The sequence below is a fragment of the Halichoerus grypus genome, chromosome 10, assembly GCF_964656455.1.
Source record: "Halichoerus grypus chromosome 10, mHalGry1.hap1.1, whole genome shotgun sequence".
In the NCBI taxonomy this organism is placed as follows: domain Eukaryota; kingdom Metazoa; phylum Chordata; class Mammalia; order Carnivora; family Phocidae; genus Halichoerus; species Halichoerus grypus.
In genome coordinates, this window is record NC_135721.1 from 55843405 (window position 1) to 55861194 (window position 17790).

The 17790-nt window shown below is 39.2% G+C and overlaps 1 protein-coding gene across 2 annotated transcripts in view; it reads left to right on the forward strand.

The window, feature by feature from the left end:
* The first annotated feature begins 894 nt into the window (after positions 1–894).
* Positions 895–17790, forward strand: part of SERTAD2 (SERTA domain containing 2) — a 108415-nt gene continuing 91519 nt past the window's right edge. Inside the window, exons 1-2 of one of the 2 annotated variants that reach the window (XM_036108652.2) lie at positions 895–931; positions 1108–1558. The gene's annotated coding sequence lies outside the window, so the exon portion shown is untranslated. Of the gene's footprint in view, positions 932–1107; positions 1559–14711; positions 15426–17704; positions 17743–17790 lie in introns of those variants that run through there. The other variant, XM_078056473.1, reaches the window with a different exon arrangement.

Consider the following 17790-nt stretch of genomic DNA (forward strand, 5'->3'; position numbering starts at 1 on the left):
AGAGGCTAATGCCATTGCCAAGCCTCGGGTCTCGGGCTTCCAGCTTCCTCAGATCCCAGAGCACGGCTCCGCAGGACGTCACAAGGAGCTGTCTCTCAGAGTGGGCACTGCAGGGATATGGGGCAAAGTTCTGATTCGTTTCACTCCAAATTTGGTTGCCCCTCGGGAGTGGGGTTTGGCTGCAGGGTCTCCCCAGCAGCGCAAGGCAGAGGCAGAGCTGCAGAAGCAGCCTGCAAGCTGAGTAAGGAGCCAGCCTCCGCCGCCGCCTCCTCCTGCCGGTGCGGAGTCGGCAGCACAGCCAGTCCCTATCGCTGTCACGCCGCCAGCAGCGCGGCCCCTCCGTCGCCCCCCCTTCCTCCGCCCGGCCCCAGCCCTCACACTGTTCTTTGCGTGACTGACCCGAACCGGGCGGGAGGGAGGGGAAGGCGTTTGCCCGCCCACTCCTTCCCCTCTGGATCGGGGCGGCACCTTCTCCTCCTCATTGGTCACACGCTTGTGTCCATCACCCCCACGCAGTCTTCGGATTGGCGGAAGGCGCACTTCTGGCGCTAGGAGGGCAGAGTGACTCCGCCGGTCTCCGGCGCCTCATCTTTCCCTCCACCCCCCACTTCAACGTCCACCCACCTCTCCCCACCCCCCACTCCACTTCCCCCGCCCCCTTCGCGGCAGTGTCCTTAGAAGACTCATTGGGCCAGGGGAGAAGCCAGCCGCCTATGGAGTCGCGCCGTGATTGGCCGACGCCCACGCCCGTCGGAGCGGCGGGATTCGCCATTCGCCACTCGCTCCGCTCCGCTCCCCGCCCCCCCAACGCCTCGCCCTCTCAGTCGCCTCCTCCCCTCCCGGCTCTTCCTCGGCCCCCTTTCCCCGCCCGTCCCCGCCGCATCTCCCCTGTCCAGCTGGGCGGGGACTGCTATACGACTCTGTAAAGTCTGTGAGTCACTGCACAACCCATCAATCCAATTAAATGTCTTGAGCGAGCGAGCAGGGGGTGCTACCGCCGCCGCTCGCCCCGCCGCGGCCGCCCCTGCTCGAAGCGCCCCTCTGATCCATGGCTGTCTGTCTGTACTTGTTACGGTGTAACCTCCTCCTCCTCCTCCCTCTCCTCAGGAGCCGCTGCAACTTCCCCTCTGCCAGCCGCCTCTGCTTGGGGACTGCAAAGGCATGGGATAGATCCAGAGCCACTTCTCTCTATCTCCCCTCCAGCCCTCGCTCAATTTCCCCCCTTTAAATTAAAGTCTGTTCCTCGCTCCTCGTCGTTTTAGAGATTTGTCAGTCCATTATTTCCCCTGATTTATTTTCCCTCCCTGGGGCAGGGGGTCGCAGGGGCCGGTGGGTTTATTTTAGGGAAGGGGCTCTCCACCCCCACCTCCGTTCCCCCTCCTCCTTTTTCGGCGGTGACTTGATTGCCCTGCTCCTCTCCGCTCCCACCCCTCGAACTCACCGTCCCGCACTCGAGTGACGCACCGACACCCCCCGCCCACAGCCCAGACGTCCCCTCCCTCGCTGCCACCCCGACCCGTCTCGGAGCTGGACCCGGTGCCGACTTCTTCGCAGAAGGGTGAGTACCGTCTTGGGTTTTGGGGGGATCTGGAAAAATGTAGCCGGTCCACTTTGGGGAGGGCAGGGATCACGTTGTGGGCTGGAGGTTCCTGGTCCGGCGTGGATTTGAGGTGGCGACTGCCTCCCTCCCTCGCTCCCTCTTCCCTCCGCCCCTCGACTCCTTATTCACCAGCTTTGCTGTATTTCTAGGTATTGCCAGACTTCCACCATCGGGGCATTATAACGCTTATAAAATGAGCGGTAATGGCATGTTTTCTGTCTTTAGGATGCTTAGTGAGCGGTAATAGTCAGCGATGGGATCTGATAGACTCTGACCTGCAAAAAGTGTAAAACGTCTAATGGGTACATTTTACTCTAAATCAAAGTTAAACTTTTATTTAATAAAGGCAAAGCAAAAGATATTTCTAATTTGAATGTGTGGGGATAGAGCAAGGGAAGACAGGTTGCCTAGTGGCATGGCTTAGTATTTTTATTTTAAAATAGTTTTATGGGCTTCCTTTTGAAAAAAATATGAATTCAGTATTAAAGACTATGAAGTCTTTGAACCTGTTGGAGGAAAGCAAGGTAAGATGGAAATCCAGCTTGACACTTCATCTTTATCTCACCTCTATTCAAGCGAGGCATTACCACACAGAATTTTTTACTTCTCAGTCCCAGGGCACAGTGGGATGTGTTAAGGATAAATATGGATTTTTTTTTCTTTTGATATCCATTTTTTGGTATACTTCATTGCTCTTAAGCAATGTCATGCTACAGAATTTTGTAAAATTTAATTTTGTTCCTTGGTTGTGGGTGACTCAAAGGTACAGGTACCTGCTGCCCATATATGCTTTATGAGAATATATGCATCTTTAATATTTGCCTTATGCATCTTTAATATTTAATTTGAGATAAAAGTAAAAATTATGAGAAATAGTTACTCTGAATCGGCTTCTGAGGTCACTTGTGAGAATTCAGCCTATTTAAAAATTTAAAAATTCAGAAATACTCTTTTTGCATCAAGTTCTGGTCTAGTTGTCCACAAGATTCAAATTAGGCCAAACCAAACATGTTTTGAAATATTAAAGTACAGGAAAGGCCTCTTAATAGTTCATTCTCTCCTTCTCTTTCAGACTAACCAGAATAAGTTGTTACTAAATTTAATTTTAAAGAATAGACTGTTCCTGTACTGAAATCTGCCAAGTTTCTACAGAAAGATTTCTTTTTAAAGAGCAGAAATGTGTTTATGATCAACCCAAAGTAGTAATGTTGACTCAAATGTAAAAGCTATCGTAAGGAAATGCTTGTCATAAGCCCCAAAACCTTTCAAAGTGTTTAGAAGACTTATACAAAGCCTTTTGGAATTGTTTAATAAATATTTTCTATGGCCTTTTTCATGAGTCTAAGACTGAATCATTGAGAGGCCTTCTAGCACAGTGGAGCCCTGCTGCCTGAGTTTGAATCTTGCCGCCTACCCTTGATGGCTGTCTGACCTTGGGCAAGTTTCAAACCTGGCCTGTGCTGGTTTTCTTCTGCAAATGGAAGGGATGACTTTTCCTCAAAGGGTTGCTATAAAGGTAAATAAGAGAGTGCATGTCACAGAGCATTGGGTGTTAGCTGTCCCATCATCATCACCATCTGCAGGGAGGTGTAGTGATTGTAAGTGTGGCCTTCAGAACCAAGCTCTTTAGGTTCAAGTCCCAGAATTTCCTCTTGTTATCTTTGTGACCTTGGTCAAGTTAACTTAAGATTCCTCATCTGTAAAATGGGAATAATAGCAGCGGTTGCTTCATACGGTTATTGTGAGGTTAGAGTGAGTTAATTTATGCAAAGGTCTTGACTAGTGTTTGGTATGTCTTTTCAAATTTAATTCTCTTTTGTTCCTTGTATGTCTTGAAACATGGATGGCTATATTTTTTAGAAGTAAATTTTTGGTAATGATAAAGATTTATTGCCATCAATGAAATAAGCAGAATTCTTATCATTATGCATGATGTTTTGTTGGATTTATACTTTTAAACTGGAGTTTATATGGGTCTTTATGAAATTTAGTTATTAGATGAGTTGAGTCAGTCCCTCTTTCATTTAGATTTGCATAACAGATTGTATATACCTCTATTATAATGGTACCTATCACACATTTGCTGTTAACCGTGATTTTCTCCTCTACTAAACAGAAAGTTTTTTGAGGGTGAGAATAGTGTTTCATTTGTGATTTAATCTCTGGTGCCTAGCAGAGTGTTGGGTACATAAAGAAGCTTAATGGATACTGTATAATAAATTAAATACTGTTATTCTCAAGTTGTTTATGAGTAGTTGAATGACATAAGTGATAGTATGGAGAATACTATTATTAGTATTGAATTGAATTTTTACATTCTCAATTATTATTTTTGTAAATAGAGAGTAAGTGAGGGGAATTACAGTATAACTTACGTTTTATTAAGAACATACTTTTCATTTTGAAAATTAAACTTGAAATAGTCTGAAAAGTGCATACTGAATATCTTTGTTTGTCATCTGACATGTCCGTTTTTTATTGTAAGACTTTCTGTCTCCCAAACTTTGTCACTAAGTTGGATGTTATTACAATTAATATGAATTATACAGATTCTATTTTGAATGTCCCAAATGATGATATGATGTTGTTATTGGCTTCAGAATTAATAATAAGAGTCTCATGCTCTACCGACTGAGCTAGCCGGGCCAGAATTAATAATAATAAAGAGAATTTATCAGACTCACACTGTGAAAATAAAGCAACATCATTTCCTTAAGGTCCAAATCTTATTTCTCTTTCCATTCAAGAGTGAGACTCTTTTTTCTTGAGCAGTCTTAATAAATAATTAACTTTTGAAATAGCTGTAGTAAATAGTGTAATAGGAATCATAAAGGAGGTATATGCAGTTAGTAAGTAAAACCCTTAAACTTTAAACTTCAGTGCACACTTAATAGGCATTGCACAATTGGGGAATATATTTTTTTAAATAAGGAAAATTGATGGGGCCTACCAGCTGCTTCGTTTCTAGAATCATTCTGTTTTACTTGTCAATAAAATGCAGTTTAATTACTGTGCCCTCTGAAATGATAAAATGCAAGAAATGGCTTTCATGAAAGAGATATCCTCAGCAAAAAAACCTGAATACTGATCTACTCAGGAGTGTACAGTGTTTCATAACATTGTTTAAAACTTTTCAAATATGTGAACTATCTACTACACCGTGGATAACTCTGTATACATAATCCTTTCTTTAACTAAATCATCAGTTACCCCATTTAGCTGAATATATTGCATTTTTATTGGCTAAAACAATCAATTTAGTAAACTTGCACTTTTTTTTTCCCCATGTACTTTTAAAGCAGCCTATCTCAAATGAAACTTAAAAACATTGACTTATGGACTCAGAAACTACACTTAAGTGTCTGGTCTGTGAGATGGGAAGTTGCTTATTTTTCGCTTGACACATTTTATCATGACATTGTTTCTGTAGCTCATATCTCTGTCCCTTGACATTTTTGTGAAGGCATTGGAGTATTTATTAGCATTTTACAGATGTATATGATGTCTCCAACTTTTAAAAAAGCAATGTTTCTGATGAAGAACTGTGTGGAAAGAAGAGGAGAGAGGGATGGAAATAACTTTTAGGACTTGTGATTTCTATCCTTGTCTTCTAACATTAAGAAAATGGATAATTGTGTACTCTGCTAGTGATCAAAAGGAGGGGAAATAATATATGCATTATCTATTGACAGACTTAGAATTGAGGTCCATGGAGTTCTAGACTGAGCAGTGCTACTGATTGGCACGTGACCTTGAGCCGTACACTTCACTTCCACTACTCCCCATGTTCTTATCCTTTCAATGGGAAGAGGGAAGGCAGTTACTCTGCCCTCACTCTGAGAGGACTTTGTAGGGGTTGTAAGTGCTTTTTAAAAGCATTGGAGAAGGGCAAAATGCAAGCAAATACAAAATAAACATTAGCATTTAGAAATGGATGTTTATTTACCATTATTTAAAAATTGTAACCTTTTAGATCTTTTGTCTGAAGGGCATTTTTCCTTTTAACTTGGTATTTGAAGAGACTTCTTACTGGTGTGTTCACAAGAATATGTAAGGTACCTTTTAAAGAGACAAGGAACTTTGGTTTAATTGAATGGGATTTCAATGTTAACATTGAATTTTGGTGTATCCTGAGTTATAGCAGATGTTGATGTTGAAGAACAAAGTATGTATCGACGAGATAACTCATTTTACTAAGTTAAAGCTTGTAAAACCTGCTCATGCATTGCAGGAAAAAAAATGTTCAGATATATCAGATTCCATTAGAAGTTATATTCAAAGAGAAAAATTAATCACATTATTTACTTTCAAATTTCAAAAGGATTACTTGGCTGTAGGACCTCTCCTTATGCTCATTTATTTTGTACCTCAAATGTGAAATGTGCACATTTCAGAATATGTATAGTGGCTTGGAGGATTTCATTTATTCCAGCTAATCTTTTATTTGGGAAGGTGAGTGAAGACACGTGTAGAAAGGCTGTGTGTTAAGCAACTAGTTTTTTTTTTTTTTCTTCTGTCCCTAAAAATGAGTTAGCCGTCTTTAAAAGTCAAAAGCCCAGAGTTAGCACATTATGTAAGTTTTTTTGAATTTAGCTTTTCCTCTCCCTGGTTATTAGAGAAGAGTGGTCACAACCTCATGATGTTACTCACTTTTTTTAAGTGGAAATGAAATTCTAGTGTACTCAGAGTAAGACCTATTAAGACAAGTGGGACATATTAGAAATAATATTTATTCCATTTAATATTAAGTATAGGGAACAATGATCCTCAGATGCAAGGTTGCTAAACAGAAAGCAACTTTTAAAAATATATTGTCCTTTTGTCCTTATTGTTCAGTTTCAAACTGACAGAAACTTGGAACGATTAGCTTTCTTCTCCACTTTTGAACTTGAAGTCTACATTGGTGTTTATAATTTTGTGTGGTGGTATGTATAACTCTATATAGTACTGAATGTTTACTTTTAACATATTAAATAAAATGATCAAAACAGTCCATTCTTTACTTAAATTTGATCTGTTTTTCACTACCCTCTTCCCTTTGTCCTACCATTGTTTTCAATTTTCTTAGAGTTTCCACGAGTTTGTCTTTCCTTTAATGCAGCATCTTTCTTATTTGCTCCCATCTTCTTTTTGCATTGGTTTCTTTTCCTCAATCACAGCAGGTTTTTTCTTTAGCTCTCTTTTGCCTTTGCCTCTGTATAAGGTATGGAGTAGGAGTTTTCATTTAGTTCAGTCTGCTTTTATGAGACTGAGGCAAAATATAAAATTTTCTGTATAGAAAATTTGCTCTGCCTTATCTCAGCAGATGAGCTCTCTGATCATCTTATCTACACAAGACTTCAGGAGCTATTTTGTAAACCTACAACCAAGTTTTAGCTTACATGAGGTGGTGAAAAGGGAAAACTGTGACATATTTATTATTTACTGCTTTTTCTGTTAATCTCTTTTATTGGGGGATACCCACAGCATTTTTTTCTGTCCACGTTACCTTGAAACATCTCAAACATCCCAGCCTTGTTGTCCTCCTTTTGCTCCGCGTCCAGGGCGCTGGTGAGCTCCGGAGCTGTCTCAGCAATGACCATCGCCACCTGACCATGTTGGGGGTGGCTGGCCTGAGAACATCACATTAGACGGGAAGAGCAGCTCCTTTGTTTTGTTTTGTTGTTAACTCCTTAAAACCAGACAGAACATCAGACCATGTCCACTGTGAGGTTTTCCAGGGTTCACCATTGTTGAATGATTAATGGTTCCTGGTGAAGTAACCATCAGCTTTATTGTCTTCCATGGCTTCAACTCAAATGAAATGTATCCCTTTGAGTTAACTTTTGTTTTGATTTTAAGGGTTCTTTTCACCCAGAAAATCAAAGGGTATGAAAATGAATATGGATTTTTAAACAAAAAAGATTTACATAAAAATCCTTTGAGTAGAAAGTTTCCTAAGGACCCAAATCCATTGATTTGGAGAGAATGTTTAACAGTTTCCCTAAATATCTGACATTATTCAGACATCAGTAGCAGAAAACCTTTCAATTTGATTAAACAAAATGACTCCTCCTTTTGATTTAGATAACAAACAGTTCATTGTTACTTTTTAATTTAAACAATTCAAATATAAGGTTAGATAAACTGCATTTTAGAGTTGATTAAATAAGAGATTTTTCCAGAAATTGTACTTTGTGAAACCTATGCCTCATGAAAAATTTGATCTTTTTTTTTTTTTGCACACCTATATCCCATTCCTGGTTTCCATTCATTCATTTATTCTGTTCATTCAACAGATATTTACTGAACGCTTACTGTGTATCAGCTATTCTTACTAGGCACATATATAACAGCAGAAAGAGACAAATATTCCTGTCCTTGTAGAAATTAAATTCCAAACCATTGTGGTGTGTATAGAGCTTGTTATTTACTATATGGAGTAGTCATAACTAAACATTGTGTAATATTCTGAAAAAAAAGTAAGATTTCTTCATATGGATTTTATGTCCTTCGACTTGGTATAAAAGGAATCCTAACTCCTGAAACAAAACTCCATTTGAATGGACAATTATCATTTGAGTTTGAGTTGAAATATTAAACACCTATAATACTGCTGGATGTTTCCACTAGAAATCCTGAAATCATCCTCATTTATGAACCCTGGGAAACCTACCAGTGGTTAGGGTTTGAAATTTCTCCTTGGTTTTCTTTACAATTTTATTTATTTATTTATTTTAAAGATTTATTTATTTATTTATTTGAGAGAGAGAGAGAGAGAGAGGGCCCACATAAGCGGGGGGGGCAGAGGGCAGAAGGCAGAGGGAGAGGGAGAAGCAGATTCCCTGCCGAGCAGGGAGCCCTATGCAGGGCTCGATCCCAGGACCCCAAGATCATGACCTGAGCTGAAGGCAGATGGTTAACTGACTGAGCCACCCAGGCACCTCTTCTTTACACTTTTAAAGTTGTTTTCTCCCTTTGCTTTGTTTTCTTTGTGACAGAGCCTGAAAAAAATGTGTAACGCTGAAAATTGCGCAATGGAAATGTAGTCATCTCAGCTATATTGCACAATTAACAAGAAAATCTTAAGTTTGCTCTGTCTAGTGTACGTAAAGAACTAATTTTTTGTTTCCCTGATTGTCAAAACCATGTAATTTCTTAAAGAAACAAATAAAACCCTTAGTATACATTTCCACCCCAGACATTAGATATATCTAAGTGTTTTTGCAGTACAAATAGCATTAATATGATATATCATATAATTATTTTTAAATTTTTATTTGTAAATATTTGATACATGTCCCAAGTGCTTGGGGTTATCAGAGACTAATAAGACATGGCACCTGTTCATAATGGTGTTCACAGTCCATTTGGGGAGACAAAAGATCCCCACATGAACATTAACTCTCTTGTATTAGGCAATATGGGATGTAGGTTGGTGGGAAGTCTCCTGTGGGCCGCAATAGTAAGCTGAGTCCTAGGTCCAATGGACTTGCCTTCTGGAGGCCCTGGCTGGCCTTCATGGGACTCCCATCTTTCCTGTTCAGTTGGGGCAAAGATGATTAGCAGGCTTTCTTTGTGCCTTAGGCCCCTAAGGGTAGTGCAGTCCCCTTTCTAGCTACTGCAACTGCTCAGCAAGGAAGGGAAAGGAGAGGGAACGAAGCCCACATCCTGGCCATTTCTTTGATTCACTAGCAATGCCTGTGGGAAGCAGAAACTGTGCCTGAGAATGGAATATATATAGATACCGTGGATATGGTTTAGGTTCTTGGGGCCACAAATTCTTCCATAGTTTTAGGAAGACTGATATATTAATGAGGGCCCTGTAAACAAGGGGAGTTTCCTGAAAAGCGGAAGCAACACTGAGAAGGGAGGAAAGAAGGGTAGACGGAGGCTTTTGTCGGTTACTGGAGATACACTTTCTTCCTTAGTTTTGCCTGGAGCAGCCCTACCTGTGACATAGGCATGCTCTGGGCCTAATATGCCAAATTTAGGAAGTCTGTATGTATTGCTATAATACGTAGATGTAATCTTTCTAAATTGTTTTGCTTCAGAATTAGCCAAAATTCTTGATACATGTGTGTATTTAAATTCTCAAACATAATGCTGTGTGCCTATGGCTTTTGTTTTCATTTCCCTGGGTATTTGAAAATATTAAGAATTTCTTTGTTTTTAGAGTACACTTGTTTGTTTATTTGGACCTAAATCTAAGATAGAATAATACATCAAATGCTTGTCTCTTAGATTAAATTAGAGGGAAAAAAATCCAAAACATCAATGTATATTTTATCTGTTGATGAAAGTATTTGGACACTTGTGTATAGATTTCTTTATTGTTGTTATTGTTGTTGTTATTTTAAATAACAATTTCTATCAAGAATTTCTTTTCCTGGGGACACCTGGGTGGCTCAGTTGGTTAAGCATCTGCCTGCGGCTCAGGTTATGATCCCAGGGTCCTGGGATCAAGCCCCACATAGGCTGAGCAGGGAGCCTACTTCTCCCTCTGCCTGCCACTCCCCCTGCTTGTGCTCTCTCTCTCTGACAAATAAAAATAAATAAAATCTTTAAAGGAAAAAAAAAAATTTCTTTTCCTGAAAACTATATCTGGGCAAGAACCATCACACATCTCTTTGATTGGAAAGGCTGCCTAGGATAGTTATGTTCATTATCTTGATTGCTATGATGGTTTCAGGGGTATATACATATGTCACAACTTACCAGATTACACATTTTAAATCTGTGCATTTATTGTATATCAATAAAACTTTTTAAAAAGCCACTTAAGTCATAAGGTATATTTTCAAGATAAAATCCCTATTATAAGAATTATATTTTTAAAGTTTGTCATTTGTTTTTTTATTTCTCCTTTTATTTTATCTACCATTTATTCACCTCTATCCCATACCCCAGACACATATATTTTAAGAAAGACAAATAGAACTAAGGAGGCCTATGCGCCAGCTGAAATTTAGATATGGGACCTTAGAGAGCTTTTTTCCATATGTAAGACTCACTGGAGTATCTTTAAGTAAATTGCACACGTTTGAACTTAGAGAATTGGAGTTGTGTATTTTTCAAGAAGTCCTCCTTTCCTTATAGTTTAACGGATTATGACTCATCTTTGGCCTGGAGTAAAGAACATGATTTTGGTAAGACCTTTTTCTTAAAAGAGGTTAAATAGCTTAATGCTTCCTCTTAAATATTGTTCCTTTTTTTTTTTTTCATTTTTATAAACTGAATTTTGGCATGTGAAACCATAGACTCTATGAGTAGATTTGTTTAGGAAGAACTAAGTCTGCTCCACTCTTCATGCCCCATGGTCTTGAGCACAGCACAGAAGGGTTAGTGATGGTTTACTATTAATTGAATATTCCTTATGTCACCCAATGTATGTTTCAGGGAAATTTCTTTATTGTTGGATTAATGCTTAAGTTTAAAACACTGATGATTTTTCATGAATAAAAAATAGTCTAGAAAAATTTTCAGAGTAGTCTTAACAGGATTGGGACTATCCGAGTTGTGACTTCAAAGTTCAGGCTCTTTCTACCATACCAATGATACACATTAGGATTACCCGTGCCCAAGCCACAACCCCGGGGTGAGGCCCTCATTTAAGTATTTTTTTTTAAGTCCCCAGATTATTCCAGTGTACATCCACACTATTTCCCACACCATATTCCCCCACACTCAAACTTTCTACTGCAAAACTTTCAAACATGTAGAGAACTTGGAAGAGTAAGTCAACAAACACCCATATTCTCTCTACCTAGACTCAGTAATTATTAACCTTTTGCTGTGTTTGCTTTATGGCTCACTCTTCCTTTTTTTCTCTACATACATACTTTATTGTACCATGTGAAAATAAGTTTCAGACATCATGACTCTTTACCATTAAATGCTTCAGTATACATCTTCTGGGAATAAAGACATTCTCCTACATAACCACAATACCATTATCACACCTAAGAAAATTAATAATAACTTAGAATGCTCTTTAAGAGCTCAGTTCCACTTATTAAAGGCATATGAATTGATATTCTACTAAAAATTAAATGCATATGAAATGAGAAGTTCTTCAGAATATGAAATTCTGGGAATTCTTGCTAGTGATATGTTTCTCCTCTGTGTTTGCTTAAAACCTTTTGATGAGGTAAATGCATTTTCCTAATGTATGGTGAGGTAAGATCCTTCCTAGCTCTCACATCGCATGATCGTGTCATGAGAAAAAACACTTACCAGAGTTCATGCCACAGTGCGGTTTAGTGGAAAAAGCCCAGTCTCAAGCCAGAATGATGTTGGTTCAAACACTTGCTCTGCCATTTACTGCAGGTGACCTTGGAGAAATAAAATTCTTGTATCAGTTAGGACGCTGTCAGAAACTACCTTCAGGCTCACTGGAGTGATCAGGAGATTTATTATTTCACAAGAAATCCAGAGGTAGGACAGGTTCCGTGGTTGGTCAATTCTGTAGTTTAGGTTCTTAGCATCTTCCTGCTGTGCCAGACTCCTTACCAGCTCCAACTTTATTTTGGGCTCCTTCCTCAAGCTGGTTCACATCCATATGTTATGGGATTCAGATGAAGTCAGAAACCTCCCCACAGGTGTGGACTGTCCGTCTTTCTGTCTGATTGGACATCTCTACCCACTTCTGGACCAGTGACTTGGATTAGGGTTTTCTTAGGGAGAAGAAGGGAGGAACGGACGTGGGGTATACCACTAACAATGTTCATTACTCCTCCAAGCCTCGGTTTTCTTTGCTGTAAAATAAGAACAATGATGTCTACTTCTGTGATTATCAACTGACATAAAATAAGTAAAGCAACAATCACAAAGCTGATGTTTAATAATGCTAATTCCTATTTTATTTCTCTCCTGTTCATCTTATAAAAAATTCTGTCTTCTTTTGACACTGCCACACTACATACTAGTAAGCACATAATAAGTGACTCTCCCTTAACTGGTCCCTTGCGTGTCCTCTCACCTCAGTATGTAAGGCAAAACATTTTATGTGAACTTTGCAGATTGGTCAGATACCCTCCATTAACCTATTTTGACCCATCTTATTTTTCCTTATATATTTCAACTTCACTTTATATTATTGCAGAGCCAGGGAAGGGAAACTGTCAACTGTGGGTATGTATTTATCAAGATCCGGATCAAATGTGAGCAAAAATCTCTTTAATGTCACTATCTGTAAAAACAACACGGTTGAGATAGATTTTCCCCTTTTATTAAAATAAATGCACCATGACCTCTGAAAAAGTCAGCAAAATAAAATGCTATATTTGAAATACAGTATCTTATTTGTCCAGGATAGACCAGATCTTTGATACTTTGGGCAAATCTAGGCTTATCATCGTAGTTTAGCAACTCTGACTTCTTCAGAACCTACTTTCTAAAAAGAATTGTGTCTTGTTTACCAGCAAATCTTTTTTTTTTTTTTTTTTTGATTGTTTGGTCTTGAACCTTCTTTCACCCACCGTGAGAAAGTCATCTTCCAAAATGGTGTTTTCCAATATGTGTGAACACTGGAGGGTCTTTGTTCAGGCATGCCCTTTTCAAAATATGTAGAGAAGGATTGTCATATTTTTCTCCCTATGGAATTTCTAAAGCACTTCTGAAACACCTGTGAAGTTCTGCAAAATTATTATAACCCAATCACGTGGGAAGATCACCACCTTGTTTTTTAATTTTCTTCCTAAACGATGGGATCACTCTTAAAGGGAAGTTATTGCTCCTTCTTGACCCCTCAAGTAAAATATTGAATTCCTGCTGACCTCCATGGCGAGAAAATTGAAGAATGGTGACAAGCCCGGTGTCTCTCCTGACTTGGAAGATGCTGAACCTTGGCTCATCTTTTTTCCGTTACAGTTTTTTTACTTTGTCTTTAATTTTGTTGATGAAGCATCTATTGATCTAGTCGGCTCTGTGAATACTGAAAATGGTCATATTTTGAGTGGTTCCATCCATAATTCAAACCTTCTGCTGGCATGAATCATTTCAGCCAGAGGGATATTTTCTATTTTTATTGATTGATTGATTGATTGATTGATGTATTTATTTCAGAGAGAGAGGGAGAGCACATGTGTGAGGGTGGGAGGGGCAGAGGGAGAGAGAGAGAGAACTCCAAGCAGACTCCGCGCTGAGTGCATGCCCAAAGCGGGGCTCAATCCCACGACCCTAGAACACGACCTGAGTGAAAACCAAGAGTCAGTCGCCCAACTGACTATGCCACCCAGGCACCCCCAGAGGGATATTTTTTAAAGGAACTATTTAAGTGTGTGTTGATGCTTTTTATACATCTCAAATGAAGGTTCTATAAATGTTTAATTATGAAGCAGCACAATCAAAGCAGAACTCTGAAATAAATTATCATTTTATTAAAGAAGCCAGATAAGGGATGCTGTGGCTGTAACTTTAGTTAAAAGTGCTAGAGTTTTGGAAAAAAAAGTTTGAAATTTCTATTGCATTTCCTCAATCTGCTATTGGTTTCTTTAAAAAAAAGGGTGACATGTGATTATAACTCATGAAACTTGGTTTTGTTTGGGCAGATTTTTAATTTTAGTACCTTGCCGGAAAGCCTTTTGGACAGGATTCCCTTTGCTGTGTAACAAATGCTTTTACTGTTTAGTTAAGGTTTGCTACCAGTAGCTCAGAGGCTAAAATGAAAAGTGATGGCTGTTGTTTCCCATCTAATAGCAGATTTTATTTTTATTTCCACTACCCAGTGTTAAAAAAAAAAAAAAAGAAATGAAAAGAAAGCAAAGATCGAGATCCAAAAGCTGAAACTAAAATTTAATTTCCTAACTAGAGTCAGGCTGGCTTTGCCATGATGTGAGGAGTCATACGTAGGAAACATTTGTTCATAGCTATACAGTTGGCCATACTAATTGCCGGGATTAGTAGTTAGATCGGCATGTATTCCTGTCTTCAGACAATCAGGCACGTAAAAAACAATCAAGGCTAAGCAGTTGGGATTGACTCAACTTTTATAACTCCCTACTGAGAAATGTTTCAACTGTGCTTCTTGAGAGAATGGAACACAAATCTAAGTGATAGTGGGTTGGAGAGCAGTGCATTAATTGCTTCTTTTACTCAGGACTTTAATGATAGAGTAATTGCCAGAGCTTTCTTTGTTTCTTTCTTGATTCTATCATTTCTGTATTCTGCTTGGAGCTTCTTATGTGTGGGGTCTAAAGTTGTATGGAATAGATTCTGAGGGCACACTGCTTTTGTCCCAGATCATTTATTGTTTTCACTTTACATATGGAGTTCTTATTTTGACTGAAAATCACAGCATGATCAATGAAAAATTTTTGACCAGCTAAGAATAATATATTTACAGTGGCTTTTAAAAATTATTTGGAAAAGAGATTATACTTGGAGAATAATTTTTGTTATTATTTCTGGAAGACCCAGTGCCATGGAAAATTTTAGGGCTATGAGTCCATTTTGCTATATTGAGCATTGTGCCATTCAGTTTATACATCTTTAACTATATGCTATGTGACTGAGTCATGAAGTATTTGGGGATACGTATGGTCAACTTGAGTTTGAGAAGTGATTTTTAAAAAAATTGTAGCTGGACAAAAGCGAAGGGTCATTTGAGAGTATTGGAATTGTGTTATGTTTGAAAAACTTGATTGTCAGAAAATTTGTCTGTAATTAGCCATACATTTAGATTTATTGTGAACCAAGTCATGGACTCTGCTGGTGGTGCAGCCCATCTTTCTCCCAACTGAGCATGAAAACCTGGTAGTACGGGGATGATCCTGTCTTCTCGGCATGGTCAAGTTACACAGCGGCTCCTGTCACATGTTATCGCTAACATAGTGACTACCAAGTGGTGAGTGTGCTACCACGGACATGGGTCATGAATTTTTGGTTTTGTTCTTTGCAGTACTTATGCACCGTAAGAGCAGTATCATGACGACTGAAGCATTTTCTATTTGGGCTAATTTAGGATCATCAGTAGAGACATAAAGGCATTTGACCACTCTTTTTTTTTTTTTTTTTTTATGTTTTGCTCTCATGTGATGACAAGACAGGGAGATGGACAAAGAATCAATGTTGGGGGTGATGGAGGAGAGGTGCTCGTTGCCACTGCTTTTTGTTCGTCTGTGTGATCTACTCATCATTTCTTACAGCCTCTGGCAGCTGTTCTGGTGACCTAGGTTTCACTTCCTTTGCAGAAACTGTGACTTTTATTTTTGAATAATTGATGAGTAAGAAGGTGTTTTTTTAAGAAATGGATTTGCCATTTCCTAAAATAAAGTGGAAGCCTTTTGCTTGCTTATTCTGCTTCATCTTCTTTTTTTTTTTTTTGAAGATTTTATTTATTTATTTTGACAGAGAGAGAGCGAGAGAGGGAACACAAGCCGGGGTGGGGAGGGGATGGGAAAGGGAAAAGCAGGCTTCCTGCGGAGCGGGAGCGGGGAGCCTGATGCGGGGGCTCGATCCCAGGATCCTGGGATCATGACCTGAGCCGAAGGCAGACGCTTAACGACTGAGCCACCCAGGCGCTCCTGCTTCATCTTCTGTTAGGCATTCGTACACTTGTAGGCATAGTTGGTGTGAGAATTACTCTTTTTGAAAGCTTTCCATTTGGTTTTTGGTCCAAGTGGTTGACGTTCCAGCTAGCAGTATCCCTGCTTCTTACCTGAGGAATATAAAATGAAATGCACTTTGGAATACTTATTCTTTAACTTTTGAATATTGGATGCAGGTATTAGTACAAACTTACTGTGACGAGAAGAAAAGAGACATGTTTATGACTAGCGAGAAATTCTTGGCAAAGAGAAGTTCTGTCCTGTTCCGTCAGTTCCTGAGATGGAACTGAGTTTTCTTCTATTAGGTGTGTCTTCGAAGTTGAAATGATTCAGTAGTCACCTGCGAGCATTAGTGTATTGAGTCCTTGGAACTCTTCGTACTCCCAACGAGGCAGTTTATGAAGCAGATGCACAGCAAGCATGTCCGTTATGACTTTTCTAACTAGTGTGCCCGCAGCGGATGATGTTTTGGTGTACTGGACTGTGGCAGTGAGAGCACGACGTGTCAAGTAGAAACTCAGTTATAACTGTCTACTCTTCTTATGCCCTCATTTTCTCAGTGTGCTTTATGGTGATCCTGTCAATTTGATGGCCAGACAACAAAAATAAATCCCAAATAGTTGATTTTAGAGTTTTAAGTTGGTTGGATAGGGGAAAACATTAAGTATGAGGATGACTATCAATTTGGTTTCTCTTACTATTCCTCTTGCTGGTTGCCTTATCAGTGGACTTCATTACTTTATATGCAGTTTTATTTCTTTTAAAAATAAAGTTCATGAACTTTGTCCTGGTTCAGGATGTTTGAAGCTCTGCTGTAATCACTGCTCTGTTCAGCCAATAAAATACTTGTAATTGTAAAACATCTGTGACTGTCAGACCATTAATGTTTCCCTGTGTGCCACCATTTTATCATTGTTTTGCATCATCATTGACTTGTGTGTTCAAGTATTCTTCACCACTTGAAGGAATGAAGCCAGTAACAGGCATTTTCAAGTATAATCTAAACCTACTTCTCTATTTTTCTACAGGGTTTTCTGGCATCCTTTTTTTTTTTTCCTTACTCATTCCATGTTAAGGAGGAGCCCAGGGATGGCCCTTCAGGTTTCTTGGTGTGTTTAGGAAGATGTGGCCAATGTTACTTGCTGGAACTGGCCCTGAAAAAGTTGAACTGGTGCCATATTTTTCATGCTACTGTTATGTCTAACTATAAAATGAAAGAAGTGCTAATAACACTTCCTACTTGTTTAGCACGTTTTCCTCCCCAACTCTCAAAGGAGTTGGCCAATATCAGGCTGGATTCCCAGACCGTGTTTTTATTATTTTCTAGTTCCTGTAGTGTATTGTAATGTTACACAAGACTTCCGCGAGTTAACTTCTTTTCTCTTATGTTTTCCTAAAAATTGGAAACGAATCTTTGCTATTATCATCCCCATTTCTCAGATACTGAGACTAAGGCTCACCTTGGCTAGGTATTTGACCTAGCATTTTACGTTAATCGGCAGCAGAGCCAAAAATAGAACTCAGAATTCGTCCTCCACTTCATTTGTTACTGAGCCATAGTTTCTCTTCTTTTCAGCTATGCTTACAGCAGGACCAAAGAAAATGCATCTTCAGGTACCAAAATATTTCCCACGTCTCTTCTTCAGTGTTCAAATGTTAAGA